General features: G+C 43.4%; 1 protein-coding gene across 5 annotated transcripts in view; it reads left to right on the top strand.

Moving 5' to 3' along the window:
- Window positions 1–27,709, top strand: part of LRRC3B (leucine rich repeat containing 3B) — a 92,136-nt gene that overhangs the window by 11,641 nt on the left and 52,786 nt on the right. Inside the window, exon 2 of one of the 5 annotated variants that reach the window (XM_058729709.1) lies at window positions 21,807–21,846. The exons of 3 other annotated variants lie outside the window; for them this stretch is intronic. The gene's annotated coding sequence lies outside the window, so the exon portion shown is untranslated. Of the gene's footprint in view, window positions 1–21,806; window positions 21,860–27,709 lie in introns of all 5 variants that reach the window. One more of the 5 variants, XM_058729708.1, reaches the window with a different exon arrangement.

Below are 27,709 nucleotides of genomic sequence, written 5' to 3'. Positions count from 1 at the left end.
ACAGAGGCTGGTTCGTTCTTCCAGGGATACCAAGAACTGACTTTTTGGAGCCAAGCGCATGCGAACTGGATCCTGAAAGACTGATCACATACACATACCAAACTGGCAAGACAGGCAGAGACGTCCCAGGAAGACAGAAGTCATGTGAGCACAGGCGTGAAAGTGGGAACAGCCTGAGCTGTTAGGGTTTTGTGTAGCTGAGCATGAGACCGTGGAAGGAGAGAGTCTTTGACTGTGTTTGGGTTCTGGATTATCCATGGGAAAGCGGGCTACAGTCTCCTCTTAGCTCTGTTCTTTGGTTGCCCTGTGTGAGGACGGATCTGAGCTTTTTTTTCCCCCCAGAAGTCAGAAATCCAGATTTTTATGTGAAACCTCCTGATGTTTGACGGTTGGACCAGCTCAATTAAAAACAGAACAAAACAAAATACAAAACACATCCGCAGGCTACGTCCAGCCTCCTGCAGAAGAATGGACTTCTAGGTTCCCAAGCCCATGTAAAGATGATAAAATCTGCCCTTGGAATTCCTGATTTTGAATAGGATTCTGCCATTAGCTGTGTGACCAGAGGTGAGAGTCCCTTCAACTTTCTGAGCCCCGGGTTTCTGCTAAATGGCTATCATATTTCTTGTCCTACATCAGTGGCTGTGAGGAGCCTTTAGTACTATGGAAATAAAAGCCCTTGCAACGAACGAGAGATGCCTTAGAATTATTCCCAGACCCTGTGTGCTGTGGCAGAACCATCCATCCAGCACAGCCCGATTTAAGTCACCCAACGATACCCGCTTTTTTAATTTTAACACTAGATGAGGGAAGAGACATGTAGGAGTGTCTTTTTCCCCTTTGTTCTGTTAGAAACAGGAAGGAGCTTGACCTTCCGTTTTGGAAGTCTGGATGTCAGAGATCCAGCTAAAAGTTCTCTATTGCTTCTGCATGGACCGAGGACCAGGGCGAAAGGTGCATTCAGCCTCTGTGACGTGTGCTGATTATTTCTTTGAGGTGGCAGAGGATGGTCTGAAAGGAAGTCTGCTGCCCTGAGTTTTAGAGTCAAAACCTGCATCTGGATTTCTGTAATTTCTCCTCTTTGATCCCTTTGCGTGCCAGGCTGGCTGTGATCATCCGGGCTTTTAAGGAAATGATCAAACCTCGAAGAGTCAAATTACGTCTAGTGGAGGGGCTGAGCTTGGTAGGTGTTGCCTTTAATGTATTGGGGGGTGGGGTGTGAATACCCACCTACCCTACTTCCTCAGGTCCGGCGAAAAGTGCTCTGTGATTGCAGTTTTGTGAAAACCTCATGATAACGCATTGAATCTTGCTGTTATTCTGAGTTTGTGTTATTTTTATTTGTTTTGCTCTACTGCCTGATTGACTTGATCACGAGAACTTCAAAGAGGGAGGCAGGCCTTGGAGTAAGGATACTGGATTTTAAAAAGCATATCGTTTCTGAATTTCGACCTCACTGCGGAGATCTTGTCAGTTCTGCTTTAGATGCTGACCAGAGAGCCTCAGAGCCTGTTTTACTTTCTTCCAAACCCTAAACCACCTGCGTCCTTAGGACTGGGGGGGTCTGGTGCTCCTCTGGCTCTCATCCTCTGTTGGTGTCTAAGGCCCTCAGCCCTAACCACTACAGAAAGCCAAATGGCAGAGGAGCCAAAGTCGCACTCTTCTGAGATGGATTTGAAAGACTTAGGTCTATTGAATTAACATGACAGATGAAATAGCACATTTGATATTAAAGAGGCATTGAAGCCCTAACCCCTAATGTGATGGCGTTCGGAGATGGGGCCTTGGGGAGGTAATTAGGTGATGAGGGTGGGCCCCTCATTACGGGAGTAGCACCCTGATAAGAAGAGATATTAGAGAGTTTACATCCTCTCTTTCCAACCACACCCACTCAAGAACAGTCACGCGAGGATACGGCAAGGACGTGGCCATCTGCAACCCAAGGAGAGATCCTTCATAAGACATTGGCCATGCTGGCACCTTGGCTTTGGTATTTGGTTATGGCAGCCCGAGATGACTGATACAGGAGGTGACCGTAGGTTAGTCTGGGCACCCAGCCACCTTGTGAAACGTTCCTTTGAGCAAAGATGGGCCTGTGTTGGTACCAGTGTATGTGATGTTCACCACCAGCCTGGCACATAGTAGGCATTCACTCACAACTTGTCGAATGAATGAACACTAATGAATGAAGTGACAACCATCCAACTTATAAACAAATATTTGGAAAACCATTCAAGTATTGGGGATTTTCTGCAGGCACGGTTTGAGATGAAGGAAGAGTAAATTCTTTTAGAATATACTGTGTGTGTGGGGGGTGTGTGTATGTGTATGTATATACCAAGCTGTTAACAGCCTGCACTTTTTTACTAGCCCACCCCACGGAGACATAATGATAGTAAAATAAATACAGTCAGCATGCTTTCCTATTTACCCAGCATGCAAGCAAGTGACTATTTCCAAGCATTTGCAATTTCATCAAGGTCTCCTAGAACCATTCTCCATAAAGAGATGCTGAGTTGGACTGCTGACCTACCAAAATGTAATTATCTGAAATTTAGTAAAAGGAAAAAGAAAAGTCATTTCTTCATAAGAGAATCACAGAACCTCTCAGTATTGGAACTTCTGAAGTTCCTTTGGACTTTAAATCCCTAGTGGGCATGTTGCCAGTGAAGGATGTGGTTTTTTTTCTAACAAAATGGTGGCTTTAGGATTCTTTCTTGTTCCTCTGAGAAATCCCTCAGACACCGTGACGTGTTTGCTTCATGGCTTTTGCCATTTGAGAATGGAGAAGCTATTTCCTCAAGATGCTATTCATCTTTATTCATATCTGAGTGCAGATGAGTTCAGAACATGTGGGTGTGGGATTTGAAGAGTGAAGTGCTTAGGTAACAGTTGGGGTGCCAGTTCTGTAATGAAGAAAATGTATTGACAATATTAAATTGTGGGCTGAATCTGGCTTTTGGTGTTACAAAAAAAAAAAAAAAGAAAAGAAAAAGAACAAAATTTTCAAAAGCGACAGCATTGTTTTGATGCCGGGGTGTTTCTAAATGTTGGGACAACAAGTGCCTAGAAATACCGGTCTTCAGTGTGCATCACTTTCTTTCTGCCCTGCCTGGTTTTACCCTTCTAAGCCCAGTGTAGCTTTTTTAAAAACTGGAATGTGTTGCAGTGTTTCTAAATATACATTCATATTGTACTTAACTGAGGGAAATAGATTCAGTAATAACAGGCAAGGTTTTAATCCACTTTTCATATTGCAGGTGGAAGAGCCAAGTGGTTTCTAGAAAAACTGATCGTAACTTATCGAGTCACTAGGAAGTTACTGTTTGCTTCCCAAGCTCTAAAACCTCCACATCATCATCAACTTCTAAGGCTTTAACAGGTGAAAATGTACACCATTACACCTCTCTCTTATTTTTTAAATGTAAAATTAACATTTCAAATTTGTCGAGATTAAGTCTAGAAATATTTTAAATGTAAAAATTAATGTACATAAAATTACAAAGAACAGCACCACCCCCACCACCTACAAAACGCCCTGATTCTCAGGGATTCTGGGAATCTCTGTCACACTGAACTTACAATATTATGCATGACCTATATCACTGCCTACTCCGTCATCAGTGTTTTAAAAAAATCACTTTAAATAACACACTTGGATAGTTAGCTTTACCATCAGATGTGTTTGAACTTGCCTGGTCTGGATTTGTAGTCCACAGACCTGTCATATTTCAAAAGCCAGTGCTAACTTATGAAGAATTAAACCTTCTCATTTAAGCTGTCTGGCTTTGCAGAACTATAACAAATAATTTAAGTGGTTGACTTCTTTCTATTTATCCACGAAGAATAAACAAATGTCGACAGGGGCAGCCATTAAGCAGCCTCGACGCCTGGATCCCTGGGTGAGAAGATGCACCCTTTCCCTTTTGTGGCTGAATGACTACCAGGTGAGAAGTTGACCAGTAATCCCCTCCCTACATTAGAAGGGGCTGTGGTCAGGAGGAATTAACTATCCTGATTTTAAAGTTGTGATATTCGTAAATGATATTTCAGGATTTCATTATATATATATATATATATATATATATATATATACACACACATTTTAGAGAGAGAGAGAGAGTAGGAGTTGGGGGAGAGGGGCAGATGGGAAGAGACTTTTAAGTAGGCTCCACACTCAGCATGGATCCCGAGGAGGGGCTATTTCCCACAACCCTGGGATCATGACCTGGGCCTAAATCAAGAGTCAAGTGCTCAACCGACTGAACCACCCAGGTGGTCCTATTTTAGGATTTCTAAACAGCTGTGCTGCCATGTAAAAAAAAAAAAAAAAAAAAAAGCTGTGATTTTTTTTTTTTGGTGATGTCACAGGTACTAATTAACAGTAGTGTAATCTGTTGCTTGTCTTTAAAATTAAAGAAAATGCCAGATTCCAGTTGTTGATGAGTGGGGGAAAAAAATCAGAAAAGACCTCCCATAGTTGTGGATGCCCTGCATTGTAACCATGGCCTCAGTGGGGGACCATGGAGCCCAAAAACCTCTGTCTCAAGGTGAGAGTTGATGCCTGATAACATGGGAAATAACAATGAAAGCAGTTTTCAGACACATGAAACCCACAGAAGGGGTCAGAAAAAAATGTCACTGTCTGGTAATGTATTTATTTATTTATTTATTTATTTTTAAATTTTTTTAAACATTTATTTATTTTTGAGACAGAGAGAGACAGAGCATGAACGGGGGAGGGTCAGAGAGAGGGAGACACAAAATCCGAAACAGGCTCCAGGCTCTGAGCTGTCAGCACAGAGCCCGACGCGGGGCTCGAACTCAAAGACCGCAAGATCATGACCTGAGCCAAAGTCGGACGCTTAACCGACTGAGCCACCCAGGTGCCCCTGGTAATGTATTTAACAAACATGCCAGAATTTGACCTAAAGAGTGTGGTTGGTTTAGTAACTAGTCTCTTTGGAGAGAGATGCTGTTGCCTGTATTCAATAGACATTTGGAGTCTTTGAGAGCCAGGGGTATATTGTTGTGAATAGTCTTGTCTGTTAATTCTTAAACTGTTTAGGGTTGGGTCTGGTGTTTTGAAATAAGCCAAGGTCATTTGAAGTAAGGCTGCCGAATATAGAGGGTGATCAGGTGTGCACACCAGATTGGGACTTGAAAATTCTAAGTCTTCTTTTCAGAAGGGACTCATCAGCTCTCCTGGAATCTGATCCATTGTGATGGAGGCAAAGTAAGGATGAGGTCTGGAAAAGATTTGAGTTTCCAAAATGATAATATCCTTGGAATCAGCCTTCAGTCCTCTGGGGTGACTAATTCATAGAGGAACAGCCATTTCCCTCTATAAACTAATGTTCCAAGATGGTTTCAAAATATTTAATAACATTCAGTAGTCACATTCTATATAGTCTTGAATGGAACTGCGCTCTTTGGTAGAAATATAATGCTAGCTACTTAAGGAATTTAAAATTTTCCAGTAGCTGCATTAAACATGTAAAAAGAGGGACGCCTGGGTGGCTCAGTGGGTTAAGCGTCCGACTTTGGCTCAGGTCATGATCTCAGGGTTCGTGAGTTGGAGCCCTGCATTGGGCTCTCTGCTGGAGCCTGGAGCCTGCTTCGGATTCTATGTCTCCCTCTCTCTCTCTCTGCCCATCCGCTGCTCATGCTCTGTCTCTCTCTGTCTCTCAAAACTAAAGTGTTAAAAAAAGAAATTTTAAACATGTAAAAAGAAAAAAGGTGAAATTAAGTTTAATAATTTTTTTTACTTAACTCAGTATATCCAAAATTATCCTTTTCACATATAATCAAGTTAGAATTTATTGATTTTTTTTTCCATACCAAATCTATGAAATCTAGTGTGTATTTTATACTCACAGCCCATTGCCCTTTGGACGCTGAGTTTTCATCAGAAACACTTGACCTGTGTTCAGATTTCAAAAAACTGTTGGGAAAGCAAATCCCCATAACCACGTTGCTTCAAATATGCTTGAGTGTTTTCCGGTGACTGGAGTATTAGGTTTTAAGTTTAATCACAAATAAAATTAAACATTTGGCTCCTCAGTCACATGAGCCACATTTCAAGTGCTCGGTATAGTGGTTACCTCATTGGGTGGTGAATGCTCTAGATTATACGGGGGAACATTGGGAGTGGGATCCATAGGCACAGTGTGGACATTTAACCTCTGGAAAACTTGGGAGATTCTTGTCCTTCCAGTGTTTTGGCCTTTCTATGAAACAGTTCTTTTTGTTAATCCAGTATTTTTCCAAAAGCTTCCCATCTTCTCCTTCGAATCCATTTATATGCGCCCCCACCCCCACCCCGCAAAGGGCCTTTCCTTGTGGGTATTTACCATTTACATCCAGGGGCACCATATGGCCTCTGCTTCATAGATGGAAGGTTCAGGGATGAGTAGAGATGATTAGACAAAGGACAGAATTAATACCCCTGCTCCAGGTTCTTATGACTAAGCACTTAAAACACAGGAGCAAAGTTTCCTGACGGTAAGCCCCACTGGACGCACCTCTGATTCTGATTCTGAAGAGCTGGGGTGGGGCTCAGGAAATTGCATTTTCATCAAGTCTTCTTTGTTGTCCCTACCTCCCCGCCCCAGGTGATTTGGCACAGCCTAATCTACTAACTACTACCCCTCGCCCCATTATATTCTTTTTGCCAGTGGTCCATAAAATGTGTTCTGTACTCTATGTCTTGTTGAACTGAAGAGTCCTGGGCCCTGCCCCAAACCAGCTAAGTCAGAATAGTTGCAACTGTGGAGCTGAGAATCTTCATTTTAACAAGCCCCTTCAATAATTCTTGTGCCTAGTGACTTTAAAAAGCACTGCTCTGTGCAGACCCCTCCCAAGTTGGACAGACAGAATTCTTTGATCCCACTCTTTCTCGTTCATTCTCTTTCCCCATGTCTGATGTTTAGAAACCCCCTGTCCCGTTTATTCCACTTCCCCTGTGTTCAAGTCATTTAACAAATATGCATTTGTTCCAGGGATTGGGGATACAAAGATATAGATTGTGAGATTCTGTCTCTGACCTCTGAGAGCTTGCGGACACAGGAGGGAGGGATGGGTCTATGGACAACTGAGCTCATAAAGCATCACAGGTGGAGTGCTATGTGTATGTTCTGGGTGCAGGGAGATCACAGAGAAAAGAGTCATACTTACCTGGACTGTGAGTTGATGAGAATGGCTTGAAAGGGGCTTTAGAGACCCTGGATGCGTTGAGGGAAAGATAAAATTGGTTGGCCTGATAGAGGAGGGGAAGGATACCTGGAGACCCTAGTATGAATGAGGTGAACAGGGAAACAGAGCTATCATGAATGAAGGATTTACTGTATGAAGGATCCCAAACAGTTTTCGTTTAGGTGGGCAATATTATCCCTAATTTCCATTAGAAAATAAGGCTGAGAAATTTTAAAAAATGATTGCTGATTCATTAAAATAACGATAACAAACCCATTACCTATTAACATAAAGAACACATGTTTATGAAAACTTACTTTCCAGAACAAAAATTCAGTGAGAAGAGTGACATCCTTTTATGTTTCTGCACGTCTCTAATACCCGACTTAAGACAAGACTGTGATTCTCAGATCTGCTTCTGGATTCACTCTGTTCCGATAGCCCATGTCAGAAAACCTTTGGAAAACTCCACAGTACACTCATGATAGAATAAGTGTAGAAAAGGCAAATCGCATCTTTAATATTATATCTGTATTGTTATGGAAATAGTCTATATCATGTTCACAGTCAAATCATGTCTACAGAATCATGGAAATAGTCTCATTCTCATGTAAGGGTCTCAGAGACCCCAGGAGTCCCTGGACCAAACTTTGAGAGCCATTGATGTAGAGGGTGGCTTGGTAGGCAGGCAGTAGGCAGGGATACCAGGGGGGGGGACCTTGTAACAGTGTAGGGGAGGAACATGAGGGCCTGCACCAAGGTGTATCAGTAGGGAAGGAGAAGAGAGAATGGAGGGGACAAGTTCTAGGGAGACAGATGCCACAGAACTCAGTAACCAATCGGCTGTTGGGATGAAAGAGAGGGGAGAGCCCCTGAGAGCGTCCTGGGCCAGTGGATAGCTGGGTGTCTACCAGCTGCCGGAACAGGTGTGGGGGTTCTCCAACCCATGCCGGAGCTCCCCAGGCCTTCTGCTCCACAAGGCTTTGACCTGAGGTGTAAAGGAGGTGGGAGGTGTAGCCCTAAAATAATTTTATGGAGGTCCAAATGCTGAGTTTTTATAGTATGATTATACCCTGGCAGGAATTAAGATGGGTAGAGTTACTAGAACCATTTTTGCATGGGCTGGCCAGGGCTGCATGGTTCACAGAGCAAGGGACACAGGGAAAGATGATTGTTTGGTGAGCAGTGAAAATGACAATGGTGAGGTTCAGAGAATGAACCTCTGCCCCTTGCCTTTGGGGCTGAACACATTTGTGGTTGAAAAAGCATTTAGGAGGGATTCAAGAAGCCAGAATGTGGTTTTGCATGTATGTGTGTGTGTGTGTGTGTGTGTGTGTATAAATATGGCTTTATATGTGTAATGGTATATGTATATGGTTTTATACATCAAAAACTGTATAGGCTCAGGCCTCAGCATGGGGTGTAGAATGAACTGTTCTCAGGGATCTGAGATTGTAGATGAAGTTTCTGGTTTGCCACCAACGAGCAGTGTGACCCCGGACAACCCACCCAGCGTCTCCGGGCCTCTGTCTCTTTCTGGCAAATGCAGAGGGGATGAAACCTCAGGAATTCTGTGATCCATATGCATATTTTATAGGCCACAAAGTGATCTTCTGGAGGACACAGTGATTCCTTCCATCAGTGTCAGAGTTTGCCCGAGTAGCATTTTCCTGAGCCTGTTTTCAATCTTGCCTGTTGAGGGCCTGGGAAATGAATAGACAAGCAATCAATCTGGCGTCAGGGGACTGGAGATAGCAGCTGTGCCTCTCAGGAAATGCAGGCCTTGTCATTTGTTTAGATGTTGTCCCTGACTTGGCCTGACAACCTGGGCACCTTCTTGTTTCCTTAGTTCTTGAGAAGGCCTTTTATGCCAACTCGGTCTACACACACACGCGCACGTGTGTGCCCACAGCAGGGCGACCCTACTGTACTCAGTGTTTCCCCCAGAACCCCACTGTGTTATGGGAGATGGTTTTAGATGTGCACAGATGTGTTTTCGGTATTTTTGTATACCGGATAGGTGTTAGAAAAATAGAGCAAGCCCAGCAGAACCGTTGTTATGGATATTATTTCTTAGGATAACAGTTTCAATAAGTCGAATTAAAATAAATGATTGCATCAATGCTAATGTAAGTAGAACTTGGGTGTAACAAAATTCTTGAAGATCATATGTGAGTGACTAATGTGTGGGAAGCACTAACCTGATTGCGTTGAGGAGGCTTTTAACAAATTGAGGAGACTTGTTTCTCAGGCAAGACCTGATGCCTGTGTCAGAAGTGTTCTTACCCTTCATTGATTCGCTATTTCAGCCTAAAAATTTCTTTTGGGAACCAGAGGGATTTCATATCTACTTTACGTTGGTCATGTCAGGTACTTAGAGTGATAGACTTCACCCTAGATATAATTAGAGGAAACAATCAGGTCAATTAAAATGGAAGGAAATTCCCTAAGAAGCTGGCCCAGGACACCACAAAAATGTCAGTGTCGTACAGGGCCAAAAAGAAACAAACAAACACGGCTGGGGAACCATTCTAGATTAAAGGAGACTCAAGAAAGATGACAACTAAATATAATGGGTGATACGTGATTGGGCCCTGGGTCGAAAATAAGAAGTTATCAAGGACATTTGGGGATGTTTAAGGGATGTGAAAACCAACTGCTTATTAGGGAACCGTAGAGTTATAAGTTTTACATTTTCTGAGTGTGATAATTGTAGTAGAGGTGACTATTCTTGGTCTAATGAGATTCCTGATGAAGTATTCAGGGATGAAGTACATCAATGTCTGCCACAAACTCTCAATTCAAGCCAAATATACACGTACACTCACGTGTTCACCTAATGCCCATACATACATGTACGTAGCTATGCATACCACATAGCACGTACGCGTGTGCATACACGCAGATGCACGTGCCCACATTCACACATGCATACTCACATGTACAAGAAGAGGGAAAGCAAATGTGACAGAATTTCTAACAGTCGCTCTGTCTATAGCGTCCTTCGTGCAATTCTCCCACCCTTTCTGAAGGCCGAGACCTCAAAATTTGGCAAAATAAAAAGGCGTGGAAAAATATTAGACTTTTTGAGGTAGAGAAGTCTAAGATAATGCGAGATTTTCATCGTGTAGATCAGGAAGCAGGTGTTGAGGAGGTGGGTAACCTTTTCTTTGAGCTTACTCAGGGGCATGCTTACTTTGGTGCGGAGAACCCAAATTGCCCTGCCGCTCTTGGACACCTAAGATTCCCTCTGGCAACTGACTGTTAGACATAGAATCAGTCTCCGGTCAGCAGACAGTTCATGATGAGCGCCTAGATTCTAGCTTGCATAGGCTTCACTGTTAACAGCTGATGAAACAATACTCTTGCACACAGAATAGCCTCTGCTCTTGTCTAATGTGAAGTCGGAAGTCTTTCAGTTAAGATTTATTCAGTACCCACTGTGCTCCAGGCATTGTTCCTAGGGGCTGGTGGAGGGTGGTTAAAATTCTCCTTCTCAGGGAGGTTATGTTCTGGGATGGGAGGGATAGAATAGCCGGGCAAGTAATGAAAACTAATTGGGCGATTCCAGAAATTGTTTCGTCTTGTAAAGAAAAAGAAAATTCTGAGGGTAATATGACGGAGAGTGATGAGGCAGGGTGAGATAGGATGGTCGTGGAAGGTTTCTCTGAAGAGATGGCCCATCGTTAAGATCACAAGGAAGAGTATTTTATTTTCCACGTCTGTACTGCTTATTCCCAATTCTCCCAGACTTTGAGTTTGACATCAAGGTCAAGCGTCTTCTGAAACCTGACTGTTCTGTTGGGCTACCACGGGTCTGTGTTTCTGGTTTTGGTTCATGCCAGTTGACCAAAATGGAGCCAACACTTGGATGTGTTCTTGTGTCCTCGTTCTCTCGTTGCTAAATGCAGATGTCTGGGCATTTTCATCTGTGTGGTGGACTTTTGAAAAAGTTTAATCCAAGAGCCACAGAAAGCCCATCATTTGCTTGTACTGATACATGGTGATGAAAGTGAGTTATTGTCCCCAAATAATGCTGCAGGAAGCCTTCCAGCCAGCAATTTTCAATAATGCCACATTGGCACCCCTCTGAATTACTATCTTCTTTTGCTAATTCGATATGACAGGTTTCTAAAGCAATTTGAGCTCATGTAAAAGCAGTGTCAGAGAGAGGATTCAAACTTGCTTAGAGAAGGAACTTATACTGCATTCTTCCCTCAACACCAATCCAGAGCCATTTGGATTCATTTCCTAGAGGCATTAAATATGCTTTACTTCTTTTCCCGTCACCTTTTTAGTTTCATCTAACTATATTCTATGTTCAGTGCTTGAATTTGCCTCAGAGTGTAGAGACAGTCAGCTGATTCTTTAGACCAGAGGCCACCAAAAATAGGAAACGAAGACGATGTTGCTTCGCATTTAGAGAAATTGCAACTTTTAAAATTCAGGCTGAAATTATGTCCCTCATAAGCAAACGCTCACGACATTGGCCAGCAGGTAAAAAGGCTCCTGTGTGGGATTCAGAATATCATTTTTCCTTCTCTTTCCCGCTTCCACCTGGGTGAACCAAAGCTGGCCTTCCGGATGGCAGGGTGTGAGCTGGGCAGCACGGCAAAGCACGAGACACACAGGATTTGGAGTCAGAGAATCTGGTTTGAGTCCCAGCCCCACCACTTATGGCTGAACTTGGCTCCAAGTCTGGCCCACAGTAAACACTCGACAAATATGAGCCTCCTCCATCTTATTTCTTTACGCATGGTCTTGTACTTCCAAGCAGGAAGGCCCTTTCCACCTTTCCAGCCCATCTCTTTTCCCATTCTCTCCAAAGCCCCCATCAGTCACGCTGGCCTTCTTGCGGTTTGTAGGACATGCCAAGCAGGTCCCTGCTTCAGAGTGGCTGAACGTGGGGTGCCGGGGTCAACTTCAGCTCAGGTCGTGATCTCAAGGTTCGTGAGTTCGAACCCCTCCGGTCCTCTCTCTCCCTCCCCCCAGCCTCTCAAAACCAAAGTTGCTGAACGCGCCCTTCCTTCTGTTTGACATGCCCCTCCCTCAGATCACCCTTTGATTGCCACTTACCCCTTACCGTTCTCAGTTTGAGTATCACCCTCAAGAACAGCCTCCCCATCTCTGACATACTGCCCCGATGGATTTTCTTCATGGCGTCTCTCACTGTCTTAAGTTATCTCGATGATTCATTTGTGTTTGCCGTTCATTATCTGTCTCTCCCTCCCAGCCCGGAGCTCCATGGGAGCAGAGGCCTTGACTCCAGTGGGTGTACCAACAACACCTGTAACACACACCGGTTACTCAGCACATTATTTATTGTATGGAAGCTACCAGAAACTCCCTGAGAGATGGGACAGCGTCACAGGGCTATTCTGAAGGTCAGATGGTTCGGGTTTCTGAGAGTCCTTTGGAAATTAAATCACATCACGCAGATGATGCTTAGTATTATGAAGAATTCCCAACCTCATCTATGAACCACCCCTTCTCAGTGCCTCCGCCTGAAGTATCCTTTTCACATTCGTACAGCATTTTCTGTAGAGATTGGGTGTTTGTGACACACGATTTCACTCCTGATATACTTCCCCGGCACGAGTTTCACATGAAACCTAGAGGAATTTGAAACAGAGGAAAACGGTTCCTGCTTGGAAATTGGTAGCCAGCAACCCAGTTTACAGGTGTAAAGCTTCAGTCCTCTAGAGGGCACAGAGCATGCAGCAAACAATGGCCAGCATCAGAGGGAGACTGTATTAAGAATTCAAGTTACACACAGCTTCCCTGTGCCAAGTTTGGCGTAAAGGATATGGCATCATATGCCTGGTTTGGGGGAGGCACGAATAAATGCAGAGGTTTCAGCTCGGAGGCAGGCACAATGGTGCAGCGGCCCTTCTTTGTTCCTTGCGTTCTTTCAAGACAGCAGCACAGTGATGAAGGAGAACAGTGTTGATAATGAGCTGCTGAGTACATCTTGCCCGTGTATGGTATAAGGCTTTTTTTTTTTTTCTTCATCTACCTACCTTTGTGGAAAATTTTCAACCTTTACTATTTATAACCTTTTCAGGCTTCAATCAAGATGTAGTATGTTGGCTTTGAAAGAGCTTGATTTAAATTATGGAGGGAAAGGAAGGGGTTTCAGAAATCTCCATCCATTATTCATGATGTTTAGAAAGATGTGTTTTTGCAAGTGTGAAAATCATCCTGATAGAGACTGAATCAAGGAGCAAATGATGTTGATTTCGCGGTGAAGACCCCTCACTCGCTGCCACCTTGTAGACAGAGTCTGCAGGGATGCTTGCCTTTTCCCCTCCCCGTTCTCCCTCCAGTTCCCCAGGCAGTTCAAAGGGCTTCTTTAAGTTTCAGTGGAAATTGAAGCCTCCGGTTTAAAAAACTGAAACCAAATCTTGAAAAATGTTGGGAAAAATCACTTCACCTGTAGCTCTCAAAATGGATGTTCGCCCTGTTTCTCAAAGTGCAAGGATTTTGGTAAACTGAGTCAGAAAAGGAGACTGAATATCCAGTCTGTTTTCTCCTCCCCCCCTCCCTGGAAGTTCCAAATCCTGCCCTCACCTCCTAGGATGTGGAGTCTTTTTCTCCCAAGAGAAACACACACAAATGCTCAGATCTACTGAAAAAAAAAATGTACATAGCACGAGGGCTTTGATATTTGATGCAAAATATTTCAATTATACTGTTTTTAATTTGAGTGATTTGAAGAATGCATGGTTGCAACACAAAATTTATAATATGGATGAGACCTTAAAATCAGCAAATTATTGCTGATAAAGATGAATATACTGGCTGTCTAGACTCTCTTAAACTTGCATCTCTCCCTTGAGACAACTCACAAATGAGAGCGAAGCCTTTTTCTTTTTTGGAGCGCTGAAGATTTCTTGTAGGCAGCGTTATTTAAAGAGGAGAGGTGGGGCACCTGGGTGGCTCTGTTGGTCAAGCATCCAGCTTTTGATGTTGGCTCAGGTCGTGATCTCTTGGTTATAAGGATTCATTTTTATTCTTTGTTTTAGGGTTTACAATTGAAGCCACTTGCGTTTCCAAGAAAAGAATTAGAAATAGAAGGTAGATCTTAATTTCTAAAAGATTCTCAGGGTTTCATATTCTATTGTCTGACTTAAGGTCAGCTGTCCCAGGTAGGACCAACCACCAGACAGAAGTTTACTGGACCTTCATGTAAGTGATTCTTTTTTTTTTTAACTTATTTTTGAGGATGGAAAGCTTCTCCTGGTTTTTGTGGAGAAACCAGCAGTTGAACTCTAGCATTCAAAGAGAAGTCTTTGTCCCTCTGACTTTTCTGTATTGTTTCTTTGGGAATCTAGCTCAGAATCTTTAGCTTAGAATATTATGTCAGCAGATACAAGAGCATTTTACTAGATGCCAGTTGTGTGACTTTCTTCCCCAGCCTCATACTTCACATTCCCCAAGTTAAAAATTTAGCCCAGCCTCTGAGTTTTAATTTTGTGATGTTTGATCCTTTGTCTAATGTCACCCATTCCATTATATCTGAAGGAGAACTTCTTCAAATTCTTCTATCACTTTATGCCTGTATCCGCCTTTGCTTCTCTTTACCTCCTTCCTTTACCCCAGTCCTTCATATGACTTCATATTTTCCTAAAATACCGCTTTGATTTAGTTACCTCCTTGCTTAAAGCATTTGGTGACACTCAGCTGCCAGTAAAGTCAAACCCCTTGACCCGGCTTTCAAGGCCACCTATGGCCCCATTCTACTTCCCCTAATAGATTTCATGGTGCATCTCCATGCTCCTGTTGGACATCATCCAAACTGTTGCTTGACTGTTTAACACACTCTGCATTTTCTACACCCCTGAGGTCGTCTGCCCTGAAGATTTTCTCTTCTCCTCTTCCTTTTACTCATCCAATGCCATTGCATCCTTTTGAGACCTGGGTCAAACACTAATGCAGACATTTGCCTTGACCACCCCTGATTAAAGTAATCTCTCCTTTTTAATAAGATTCTATCTCTTGAATTTATTTGCACTATGGGTTGTTTGTTTGTTTGTTTTTTGCCTTTTATAATCTGTGCCCAAGCTATGTCTTAAGTTCCAAGACTGTGTCTCATAACTTTGTGAACCCCTAGCTTGCCCTCTCACACATTATAGATATTCGGTCAGTATCTGTTATTTGCTGTCAAGAATGAGGTAATGCTCTTTCTCATAAACATGAAGGTTGGGTGGCTCCATTTCTATGCTCATCAAAAAGCTTTGTTTGTCATATCACTTTGCTTCTGAGGGATGAGCTGTCGTATTCCGGGACCTGAAAGGCCCATGAAGAATACTCGATGGCATCACACCAGATCTGGAAGTGAGGAGAGTGGGGACACTCAGCTCATCCCATCAGTGGCTTGTCTAGGGTGGGACAGGGGGAGCAGCACACCTCGTGGGCAGGCAATAAGCAGGTGCACAGAGGATTTAAACCTGTCATAAACCTGCTGAGTGGTTCTTCTTATTATCACCAAACACTAGCACATCTAAACAACGTCAGTGCTAAAATACTCTTTCCTCCCCAAAATATATGTTGCTGTGGTTACTGTTAAATTTTAATAATGTATGTAAACTACAGGGGTGCCTGCATGGCTCATTCGGTTGAGCATCTGACTTCGGCTCAGGTCATGATATCATGGTTTGTGAGTTTGAGCCTCTCATCGGTCTCGCTCCTGTCTGTGCAGAGCCTGCTTTAGATCCTCTGTCCCCCTTTCTCTCTGCCCCTCCCCTGCTTGTCCTCTCTCTCTCTCTCTCTCTCTCTAAAATAACAAAATAAACATTAAAAAAATAATATATGTAAACTCCAAATTAGCACATTATTATTATTATCTAATAAATGCTGAATTATGCACGGGTGTTAGTTTGGAGAGATCCTAATATGCCGCATGGGCCACACGGCCTCAGGTGTCCACTTACCAAAAGGGACTTAACGGATCCTGTATCCTTCCCTTGTTTCAGGCACAGCTTGTGCCCCCAGCCCCTGTGGGATCATGTATTCTTGCATTTAATTAGTAGATTTGGAATTAGCAGTGGAGGATGATGATTGTAAAAATGAATAGATCTTGAGTCTCATCTAATTCTCATCTAATTCTTTCATCCTCTGTGACCACTTGTGGTTTTTGTTTGTTAGTTTTTAACAATCGGATACTTCAAAGTACAGGGTTTTGTTTGATGAATGCATATTTTAGTTTGTACATGAAATAAATATATTTGTCCCATTTCATGATCATCACCACAAGTCATTTTTTTTTCATGTAGAGAAGGGGTATGATAAAAATGACTTAGTCCAAAAGTCATATATACTAAGAATTCTTATGTATCAGATGCATTTGTTTTACCTAAGGACAGTCTCCTAGGAGGTCCCCATGGAAGGCTCTACTCAATGTCACCCGATTAGAGAAGTTCCACTGATCAACCACCTACAGTCTGCAGTCATTCCCCTGCCTCCACTCTCTATTCCCACTCCAGTTTGTTTATCTCCAGAGCACTGATATATATATATATATATATATATATATATATATATATATATATATATATTGTGTGTGTGTGTGTGTGTGTGTGTGTGTCTTCTGCTGCTCTCAAGTTCCACAGGGCCAGGAAATTTGCTTTATCAGTGTTGTATCCTAGACACCTGTACGATAGTCTGACATACAGTCAAGGCTCAGTAAATATTGGTGAATGAATGAATGAATGAATGAAGTGTCATAATACGTCCTACAGAGACCTTTCCTTTATGTTCTCTCCAGAGCTTATCTGAGTAGGGAAAATGAGCAGACTTTCACATGGGTCATAGATATAGTGCTTTTTTTTTTTTTACCTAAACTGGAAGTTGATGGAAAATTGCCCCCAACTTTTCTACCCATTGTTCAGCCCTGTAGGCCTAACTCAGAAGATGGATGTGTAATCAGCAGGTAACATATATTGAAAATTTACCACGTTAGGCCATTTAATATGTATTATCTCAATGAATTCTCAAAAAAAAAAAAAAAAGGCAATTTTGGAAATGAGACCAGTACCAGTGTGATCAGCTGGATCTGCCCTGTCCCCGGGACCAAGGAGGAAGGACAGCTGGGCCCTGGGAGGCACAGCCCAGCCCTTCATGGGGTCTTCTCCATTTCTCAGTCTCCACTGCTTTGGCATCGGCTCCTGCCAGCATATGCTGCCGGGAAGTGTTAGATGTCACCGCACAGCTGTGAAGTGGGGTGGAAGCCAGAAGCGGAGGGAATAGCACAGAAGAGCTAGGGAACTAAATGCAGGGCTTCAGAAGGTTAGGAGAACCACGTCAGCTCGAACCCTGCAAGAGTGAAAGAGATGGTCTTCAGGGAAAAGGATGCGTAGAAATCCGGGAGTTCGTAGAGTCAACTGCACACAAGGAAGGGGCCCGTTTCCTGTGTCCGTGCCCTAAGAATGCCTCCACAACGATATTCATTCTGTCAATTACCCACCCCTCAACCCCACTTTTCCCCCAAACCATTCATAGATGTTTTAGGGACTTGAAGGCAGCTTTTTAAAAAGTGTATATTTTTTTAATTACAAGTTTAAATTTCTGCTCTAAAACCCTGCCATAACAAAGTTATAACAACACTGCAGGAAATAAACAGAGCATCTCCTGAAATTTCACCATGCTAAAAAATATTTTTGAGTTTTTCTGGGCTCCTCCCTTTCTAGTTCTTGTCCATCTGCATGCATATTTTTATTTTGGCAGAAGCCTGTATCTGGAATGTGCTGGAATCTGTTTCTGGAGGGAGTTGTGGCTTCCACTGCCACCAGTGCAGGGCATGGCCAGGGTCAAGGAGGAGATTGAAGGGATGACAGCATCCCTCGTAGACTCACACATAGGGAGAGGTCACCCCAAAAGCAGAGGCTGAGCTTGTGAGATTTAAAAAAATGAGATTGGGGCTTCTGGGTGGCTCAGTCGGTTAAGCGTCCGACTTCAGCTTAGGTCATGATCTCACGGCTGGTGGGTTCGAGCCCCGCATCAGGCTCTGTGCTCACAGCTCAGGGAATAGAGTAAGGAAGAGAGAGCAAAAGTGCCTAAAAGAGTGGATTAAAAAAAAAATAGAACAGACATAGGTGGGAAAGGGGAAAATGGGTAGGAAGAAGTTATTAGAGGGAATGAATGAAAGGAAAATGACTTGCAGCTCCCTGACATTCAGTTTGGCCAATTTGTGTTAGCCACAGCCTACATCGGGGCAGTTTCTCCATGAAATCTAGAATTTCTGTCATTTTTCTTCAGGCAGAGTAACAAATATGGTGGAAAGACTGATTTGAAATATTCTCAAAGATGGGCTTGGATATACATGTGAGTTCAGATGTTGCAGAAATTGGTCTGTCATTAATAATGTTTTAGGAGAAACTGACATGCCATTTCTCACTGATTTAAGCCTCTGGGAGGATGAGAGAGGTGGAGTATAAAACGAAACATGTAAACCGTCAGAAAGAAGAACTCACAGAGAAGAAAGCTGACGGTGTCCCTTAAGCAACAGGAAGATAACCTGAGTCTCGCAGAGATTTTGAGAACTCTTGACCATGCTGGGTGTATTAGGCCTTTAAATCAATCTGATTACTGCTCAGGGCCAGGTATTAGATTTTACTATGAATTATAATGTTACTCATATAAAGTCACTCTGAACCGTTTGTTTTTGAGAACAGACTGTGCCCATGTGTGTGTCAAGAAATAGTTATGCCCGGCCATACTGAAAGACGCCATCTTGAAAACAGCAGTTCATCTCATGGGTGGCGTTTGGTTTATTAAGAGGCAAATTACGTTCGTGTGGATATTGGAGAAGTTTATAGTGTCCATACTTGGTGGCACCAGATGGCTATTTTTTCGATGTCTAATTAAGAACCTAAAATAGCCTGCACGATACATTTCCTAGATGCAGAAGCCATCCACAGCCTGGCTGAATTGTGATGCCTTCCTGTTCCTGGTGGTCTGTTTCTAATAACCTGCACAATAATGTTATAGAAGCAGACTGAAAATCCATCAGAAATGTAGGTGTCCTGGAACGAGACCAGGGTAGCCTTACCTTTTAGCAAGCCAAGGCCCAGATCCGTTCAGAATGCTGAACCAGATGCTTGAGTCTTTTCCCACTGACATCCATCTGTACCAAGGGAGACAAACTTAAGAAGTTCACTGTCCAACAGCAGAGGCCTAGAGAGGATTGTAAGTATCTATAGCAATGGTTCTCAAGCTTCACTACATGCCAGAGTCTCCTGGGAGCTTCTAAAATCCGCCAAGTTCCAGGCTATGTTCTGTACACATTAAATCAGAATTTCTAAGGCTGGGGCTGAATGATCAGTAGTTTAACATATCTTCCAGGTGGTTCTGATACACAACTATAGATTAGTATAAGAAATGCTGATGGGAAATGTGGGTATACTCTAGATGTACCTCAGAGAAAAGAAAAATAGCGAAGGCTTCCTTGGCAGGCAGTAAGGAGGGTGTTCCCGGCAGTGGGAACAGCATAAGCAAACACAGAGATAAGAAAGCATGTAGTGGGACAGTGCAAACTTGGTTGCTTTTTTGCGGTTAGCTTTTATTTTTTGCTTTTGTTTTTGTTTGGTTTTGGCTATAGCGTGGAGGCGTAAAGGAACAGGGGGAGAAAATATCATGGAGTATCATGATATGCTATCGAGGGGGTTTGACTACCAGGCTGATGAAATCTTACGTGTAGTTTCTGGCAGAGGTAACTATTAGAGAGAAAAGGTGTTTGTTTGTTTATTTTTTTTTCATTCATTTTTGGATGCTTTATTGTATAGCCTCACCCCAAACACCAATTTTTCCCCTCGAGAACCACAAGCACCTATTTAAAGATTTATTTTATTTTTAGAGGGAAAGAGAGCGGACAAGCAGGTGAGAGGGGCAGAGGGAGAGAGAGAAGCTCACGCAGGCTCCATGCTCCGTGCAGAGCCCGACGCGGGGCTCAGTCCCATGACCCTGAGATCGTGACCTGAGCCGAAATCAAGAGTGGGACACTCAACCGAATGAGCACCACTCAGGTGCCCTGAGAACCACAAGCACTTTAAAGATATCATATAAATGTTTCTTATAATATCCCTTTGATGTTGGGATCGGATAAAAGAACCCTGCTTTACGGGTGACAAAGTTGAGGTGATTCTCCAACACGTTTCCTAAACCATTGACAGATGGCATCTGGGTTACAAGCCTTCTGGTGGCTGGCAGAATTAATTTTTGTTGACAAAATGGCACCATTTTGTTATATCTTAGCATCCCCTCAACTATGGCAAAGGAGAGCAGAAGCCTTTCTTTTCTTTCTCCGAGTCCTGCTGGGCACCTTGTCTCCTGTGTATTTGTCTGTGGACCCAATGCCTTCCTGATGACAGTGAGGTACGAGGCGGGGGAGGGGGGGGGGTGTGGTGGTGAGGCTGCAACTTGAGTGAGGACACAGAGGTAGACATGAAGTTGTCATTCAAAACTTGAGTTGTACGTGCACATGCCATCCAGGGGACCATTTTAGAGAGAAAAGAAAACCGCAAGAAGCAAACCTTAAAAAAAAAAAAAAAAATGTTGCTCCACATTCAATAAAACTGAGAAAAATCACATTGTCCTTGGTAAAAGCAGCTGCCACTTCTTCCAGAAGGCCTTTGAAGACAGGCTGCCACCTCGGTGCCATGAGAGGCGGTGCACCGTGGAGCATGAGCCCGGGCAAATGCAGCTTGCTTTCCGGCCACTGTGTTTCAGCTGAGAAAGAAACGAAAGGGCACACTTCCGGGCACACTCATCTCCAAAAGGCTGCTTCCTAAAACTGCTCATTGTGCATGTTAAATAGAAACCAGAGGCTCCGGCGGCCTCTCCGACTCCTCTTTGCAGATGTTTTGTTTTTGTTTGTTTGTTTGTTTGTTTGTTTGTTTTTAATGAACAAAGCCCTGGTGTATACAAAGTGCCTACGGGAAAGCAGAAACTCTAACCCTGCGTCACATCTGGAGGCTCGTGTGGCTTTTAAGCGGCGTCTCCCAACTTTAGTCATTAGCTGGCATCTTCATGATTTTTGCGCACAATTTCCTAATACTTTTCTTTAAATGGACTTACTTTACTTAAATTATCTACAAAGAATATATATGTATGTGGATCTCCGTCAATACTTACACAACTCCCTTAATGGAAAATTAGTAGCACTTTTCATAAATGGAAGCTTAACCTTAGGAACTAAGACAGAACTAAAGGACTAAAACAAAGGCATTTCTTGATAGATACTCTCACCCACCGAGGAGTCCGACTTCGAGGCCCGGCCTCTTTGTGAAAAGGGAAGGTCTGCAAGGGGTGTGAAAGACAGAACGGCACCAAGCAGGGCAGTGGCCATGAGTCTGGAGAAGATGGAATGGAAATGAGACCGCTCAGAGGCAGACGCACCGGTCTTTGGCCAGTGGCCCCTGTTGGCTCTGCATGAGGGTGATGGGCATTTTGTCAGTGTTGCCCCCAGAGAATGCAGCTCCAGTCTGCCTGCCATGTGTCAGCTCGAATGCCAAAATACCTACAAGGGATGTGGCTGAGAAAGATGGTAAAGGTCAGGACAGCGAATCTTCGAGAGTTCCTTCAGATCTAATCATCCCCTTTTATTTTGCCTGCAGAAAAGGCAGCTCCTGATGGTTTGATAATCCCAGGAAGAACGTACTTGCTCTCGGTGTGTATGAACCTAACTGGTAACACACACTGTAACTAAATACAGTTGGATTTAGTGATTGTCATCTTTAAAACACAATACCGGGGCGCCTGGGTGGCGCAGTCGGTTAAGCGTCCGACTTCAGCCAGGTCACGATCTCGCGGTCCGTGAGTTCGAGCCCCGCGTCAGGCTCTGGGCTGATGGCTCGGAGCCTGGAGCCTGTTTCCGATTCTGTGTGTCCCTCTCTCTCTGCCCCTCCCCCATTCATGCTCTGTCTCTCTCTGTACCAAAAATAAATAAAAAGCGTTGAAAAAAAAAATTTTTTAAAATAAAAAAATAAAAAAAAATAAAACACAATACCAAATAAGAGAATCATGAGAATTTGGAGCGTCACGAAATTTGAAAATAGTGTGCTGCATGGCTGTAGTCGTATGTGGGCACATTTTATTTTGGTGAGGGGCTGATTAGATTTGAAGCCGAGAGAACACTGTGGTGTCCATATATGTGTCTGTGTTTTGTATTCACGAAGCACTATGGTAAATGGAAACTTTCCAAAGTAGATTCGAAACTGCTGGGCAAAGAAAGTAATGAGGGAAATAAGCCGGCACTCGCAGAGCAAACATTACGACCCTATCTTTAAAGCCAGTGACCAGTGGAGAAGGAAATGTAATTCTTACTAACCCTCTGGAGTTCTCTTAAAGCCTTCGAGACACATAATAATGTCCTTATCTTGAGTTACATGCTGCTTTGTTTATGTAGACTATTAGTAAAATCCAATCTAGAGCCTGCTACAATTGCATGACTAAGGCATTCTGCTGATAAATCGATCTTACTCGACAGGTAGGTCTAGGATTATGAGTAAAACCCAGTAGTGCTGGAGACAAACCCGCTTCCGTTCATTTCACCGAGTCATCTGCCCTGTTTGCATCGACAGCACCTACCTGCATCTTTTTCGTTGTCAAGTAACTGTCCTTTGCGGCTGTCTCCTCCTTGGAAAGCCAAGTTGAAGGAGAGCTCATGTCTCTGATTTTCTATTACCAATTGCTCGTATTACCTTCAGCCACCATTCTAGTTGTGTTGTGGTGACAGAAGAGCCCACGGTGCACCTGCTAAAGATCGCTAATGCCTGCTGGTTTCTAGACGTCCTTTACGGGCCAGGGCCTGTGCCATGCCTGTCACTGACATTGTGACGTGGCTTAACATTCACCAGAACATTACTGTTGTTTATCATCACCATTTTATAGATGAGGAAACCAAGACTCCGAAACTAAGGGACCGGCCGGAGTTTGCGTAGCTGAGGAATGACGGAGCTAGACTCCAGACTGAGGTCTGTTCACAGAGTCAATCTCATCTGCTTGTCTACACTGCCTCCAGTTGGCTCAATGACTTGCGAGCACAGTGAACAATCACCACAGGGAGGGATTTGACGGTCTCTGTGAAACAGAGCAGGACTCACGTCGCTGCTGCTGTTGCCCCAAATGAGCTGGCAGGCGGGGAGGCTGGTTGTGTATCATAGCCAGGATCCTCTAACTGCTTAAACAAATTGACCCAATCATGTCATGACTCAACACAACAAAAGTTTTATTTCTTTTTTTTTTTTTAATTTTTAATGTTTATTTATTTTTGACAGAGAGAGAGAGAGAGAGAGAGACAGTGAGGGAGGGGCAGAGAGAGAGAGAGGGAGACACAGAATCTGAAACAGGCTCCAGGCTGTCAGCATAGAGCCCAACGTGGGGCTCAAACCCACGGACTGTGAGATCATCACCTGGGCCGAAGTCGGATGCTTGACCGACTGAACCACCCAGGTGCCCCCAAAAGTTTTATTTCTTAGTCAAATAGTTTCCAGGGCAGTTTGAAGTTGATGGTAAGGTGGGAGGGAAAGGTGACTTTGCTCCATGTAGCCATTCAGGGACCTCAGCTGTCTGCGGCTCTGTTATCACCATGTGTGGCTTCCATGGTTGTCGTTGTTTGCCATTCCAGTCAGCCAGGAGCAAAGAGGTTTAGAGGAATGTACATGGGATACTTTCATAGGCCAGGCCTTACAAGAGGTGTATGTTCCTTGCACACCCATTCCATTGGCCAGAATTCAGTCACACGGATACCCTAATGGCAGGGAAGCCTGTGAAATATCGTCAAGCTAGGTTTCCAAGAAGAGGAGGAAATGAATTGTCCCGAATACTCACATCAGGGAGCGGAGGAAAGCTTCCCCAGTCTAGGAACCCAGACATTTCCTGACGACCCATTACTAACAGCCACTTGGCAAGTTTCTCATTTGAAAAATCAGAATCAATCACCCTTGCAGCTTTGCACTCCACAGGGTAATTTAAGATCAAAATTAAAGCGAAATAAGGTATGTGCGTATGTATGCTTTGTATGCAACTTAGCATGGAATAGGAGGCAAAGACCTAGACTGAGATATGGAATCCAAGTTCACATTCTTTTTTCTGCCACTTCCTAGCTATGTAAGCATGACTCACTCATTTGAGCTGTGAGCTGCAAGGCCTTTTCTCTTAAGTTAGGAGGAAAAGCACCTCGTTACCTTCTTTGTAGGCTTCCCAAACATATACAAATGAACCGGCTATGAAAAAGTGTTTGAGAAACCACTCAATGTCAAGGAGATAGTTAAAGCATTTAATGTTTTGTCTTTTGGTATCATCGGGGACTTCTGCTTAAGGGCCTATTACCTGGGGAGTTGCTTTCTGAACCCCATGCTCCGTGCTTTGCCCTTCCCCCCTGGATGAAGTAGAGCCTTTACGCGTGAAAATATATTTTTTTTCTAAAGATTGAAATAGATGTTCATTCTCAACACACACCGTGAGTAACTAACTGTAGGCTCCTGAGCGAACACCCTGCATCACCTCCATGTTTGGAATCCCCACCAGATATTCATACGTTCCAGGCATGCAGTTGCTGTCCAACTGTTGCTTACTGAATTACTTTCAAGTTTAGTTTTTTTAAAGTTATTTATTTACTTATTTATTTTGAGGGAGACAGAGACAGCATGAGAAAGGGAGGGGGAGAGAGAGAGGGAGAGAAAGAGAGAATCCCAAGCAGGCCCCACCCTGTCAGCACAGAGCCTGATGCGGGGCTCGAACTCACAAAACCATGAGGTCATGACCAGAGCTGAAACTCAGAGTTGGACGCTTAACCGACTGAGACACCGAGGCACCCCTGAATTACCTTCAATTTTAAAATATACTTGCTGGCCAAAGACAGAGTGACTAGGGGGCTGGTACAAGAGTAGTTCGTGACTGACCCCCCTGGGATTTAACGGGGGGCTCATTCAGGTCCCATTTCTCTCTTTGAGGGTGTTTTATCCTAAGTGATCACATTCCAACTTTCTTATTTGCTAAATCATTTTTCTGAATTGATGGTGTTAGTCACTTAAACAGACTCAGACTTTCTTTCCTGCATTGAGTATTGCCAAAATCAGAGTGATTCATTATGTTATTTTCCTTTTCCAATTCTTTTTTCTTGTTGGAATCTCTTGAAACTTCTTAATTCCAGCCACCGAGTTCATTCTGTGAGAGGTTGCTTTCTGAGCTGAGTCTCGAAGAGGGATGGTCCGCCTGGCCTTTCATTCATTCCTGGGCTCACCCAGCTATGAGTTGTGAAAGTGGGATGACTCACTCTTTTGTGGTTCTGGGTGGTTGCAGGTGAGGCCGCATCTGCTTTTTTAAGCTTTCATGAGTAAATAACAAGGGACATTAGAGAAAATCTGATAGATTGGCTGCCTTTAGTTCTAGAATGGTTGCTGAGGTGGATCGTAGTACTGACTATCAAATTTAGGCTAATCTTGACTTTACCTGCCCACCGAACAGCTACCAAAGTGTCATTCCTTGAATGGGCTCTCCAGTAAGAGAGACAATTGTAAATAAAGGTCCTGCAGAGAGGTAGCCCCGTGCTTCTCAGACTTTCACGTGCACGGGAACCAGCTGGGATCATCCTTTTTTTTTTTTTTTTTTTTTTTAGCTTATTTATTTATTTTGAGAGAGAAAGAGAGAGTACATGGGGGTGGAGGTGGGGGGCAGAGAGAGAGAAGAAACAGAATCCCCAGCAGGCTCCATGTTGTCAGCACAGAGCCCAACACGGGGCTCGATCTGATCTCACAAACCATGAGATCATGACCTGAGACGAAACCAAGAGTCGGACGCTTCACCAACGGAGCCCCTCGCCTGGGATCACCTTACGCTGCAGATTCTGATGCAGTGGGTGTGAAATGGGGCCTGGGATTTGGCATTTCTAGAAAGCTCCCCAGGAATGCTGCTGGTTGCGCTACCACATTTTGAGGAGCGTGGGGGAGTTGATGAGGCTGAGACCATTCTTACCGAGCCTTTTTTTTTTTTTTTGGATGGGGGGCAGTGAAGGGGAAGGAATGAACATTTATGGAGCATTTTCACTGACCAGCTGTAAGCTAGGAACATCCCATAGCATCTCATTAATATTTAATGCATACAACTATTATTATCTGTTTCTTAAACCTCTGTCAAATTAAGTTATGATAATTCCAAAAGCAAACTCCAAGCGTCAGCTTTTTCAGAGTATGTTGCTCATGTAGTACATTTCATTAGCCCATACAATATGGCTATTTCCTCTGAATGTATTAAAATTTAAAGGGAATAATGGGCATTCATCAGAAATAGCAAATGACAATGAGCTCTCCAAGGAATTTTTTTCTCCAACACTCAATTTCTGGGAGTTGAAATTTAGGGTGATTGAGATGGCCAAACCGGTAGGTGCTGCAAGGCCTCGTTCTTTATACAAAATATTTTCAGATGAGGTGGTCTCTGTGATAAGGAGTAATAACCAGGCTGCGATTGTGAAAGTAGCTAAAAAAATTGCAATCAGGAGGCAAGTGGGATCGTTTACGTTTTTTTAATCTACGGTATTTTATAAAGTGCCTCTTCTGGGTCCGAACGAGTTTGTGCAATTCAGGCCACTCCAGTGCTAAGGTTGCATCTACACAGACGGTGAACAGGAAGATAACAGATCCCATTCCATCTGAGCGGTGCTATGAGCTGACTGCAACCGATTACCCAACAGAAGGGATGGTGAACTATGAGAGCAGGGGTGAATATCGGGATCATAGAAAATTAGGCATCTGGCTTGGGATCAGATGCTAACTTGCTAATGATTTTGCATAGTACATTGGGAATTTGGAGATACCCAGATATAAATATTGGAGACATACCTTCATAAGTACGTTTTTATGTCTAAAAGGGGAGGTGGGACCAAATATCTGTGCATAGTTAATGATAACAGCCACAAGTATAGTGCTTACGGGGTCCAGGCGCTTTGCTCATATTAACTCATTTTATCCTCACAACAGTCCTGTCCTTGTCTCCTTTTTATAGATAAAGAAACTGAGTCACAGAGAGATTAAGCACACTCTCCAGTTCAACAGAGCTCAGATTTTGAATCTGAGCAGGCTGGCTGCCGAGCGTACTCTCTCATCATGCTCGTCCTGGGCTCACATACACCAAGGATGTGGGGGTTCAAGTTCAGATTCTGCCATTTGCATCTGTCCTTTGAGAAGTCCTCTAGTCTCTCTGTGTCAGTTTCATCACCTGTGAAATGAGCCCAGTGCTGTCCTGCAACCTCCCGGGATTCTTGGGACGTTGAGATAAGATAATGCACTGAAATTATATACATTATATACTGCTGTATAGACAGATTCAAAGGTTAGATGGACACATTCAGTTATCATTGGTATATATTTTAAATAGCATCGGGTAAAGACCCAACTTATGTTTCCTGAGTCTCTATTTTTATATTTTTGCTGCTTCCTCAGAAAGAACTAGTTTTGCCTGGACACTTAAACAGAAAACAACAAAAAAAAGTCTTTTTGGATTTGCTTTCTTTAGGTTTTCT

Source organism: Neofelis nebulosa, chromosome 5 (assembly GCF_028018385.1).
Source record: "Neofelis nebulosa isolate mNeoNeb1 chromosome 5, mNeoNeb1.pri, whole genome shotgun sequence".
Taxonomy (NCBI): Eukaryota; Metazoa; Chordata; class Mammalia; order Carnivora; family Felidae; genus Neofelis; species Neofelis nebulosa.
This window is presented reverse-complemented; position numbering and strand designations above follow the sequence as displayed.